This window comes from Trichechus manatus, unplaced genomic scaffold, assembly GCF_000243295.1.
Source record: "Trichechus manatus latirostris isolate Lorelei unplaced genomic scaffold, TriManLat1.0 scaffold00016, whole genome shotgun sequence".
In the NCBI taxonomy this organism is placed as follows: Eukaryota; Metazoa; Chordata; class Mammalia; order Sirenia; family Trichechidae; genus Trichechus; species Trichechus manatus.
Genome location: NW_004443952.1, coordinates 28,130,791 through 28,131,997, shown reverse-complemented (window position 1 = coordinate 28,131,997; position 1,207 = coordinate 28,130,791).

Here is a 1,207-nt window from a genome sequence, read left to right as displayed (position 1 = left end):
TCTCTGAACTTGATTGAAATTGGACCATTGCCTTCCAGAAGAAGGAAGCAGTTCCCACAGTTTATGAAATGGACTGAGGGAAGAAGACCTGTTTTCCAAAAAACGTGCCCCAGCCTTCAGAGTTCATGCCCGTTAGCTCTGGGGCTTTGTCATTCTCAACTTGCCTTCTAACATACTTTGAAAGAAATTCAAGGCTCAGGAACCAGTTTAAGAGAGATGTTACACAGAAGGAGGCATCTTGGCCTGTGGGAAGAATTCTATCTTCTCATTTCTGGATTCTTCACCCAGTGGCATCACTAGGGTTGGTGTCATTCAGTGCAGTAACTCATGGTGTCACCCCCCCAATGGACCTCCTCCCATACCAGACCATACAGAATCCTTGTTGTCATTGCTGTTAGTTGCCCTGGAGTCGGTTCCAACTCATAGCAATCCTACAGGACAGAGTAGAACTGCCTCATAATGTTTTTTGTACTAATGTTACTCGTAAATCGTAACTCCTTCTTTTCCTTTAATTACTACTTCATTCTCAAAAAAAGTTATTGATATAGGTTCACAAATACTAATTACTACAATACTGTAGCTAAAACACCAGAAAATTTGACAAAATCAGTAACTGTAAAATCATGGGCAGCAAGGAAAACAACATTGTATTTGGGTAATAATTACAGATCTGACCAGAATGCATTAGAAGGTTTTAAAAGTAAATTAGCATAGAGTTTTAGCCTTGTAGGTATATTGATACATGTAAGCTGGGCTTACGAAAAATGTTTTTGTTGTTATAACTAACTACAGGGATATTTTTATAGACAGTCATTTTGGTGTCACCCCTCTGATAGTGTCACTTAGTGTCGTCCACACCCCCCAACCCCCTAGTGACATCACTGCCTTCACCTTCTACCTTGGCCTGTGATATAACCACTCTGAGTAGTAAATTCCTCAAGCAAAGTGAAACTAAAGCTACCCACCTTATAGCATTGCTGCCAGAGTTGGTGACTGGTTCAGAGCAAGCCTCAGTACTGTTTAGTTAGTGCCTCTATATCCGGCAGGCAGTCCTTGAGTGGTGCAAATGGTTAACGCACTCCGCTGCTAACCAAAAGGTTGGTGGTTTGAGTCCAGCCAGAGGAGCCTCAGAAGAAAGGCCTGGTGATCTACGTCTGAAAAATCTGCCATTGAAAACCATATGGAGGAAGACTTCCAGGCAACATGG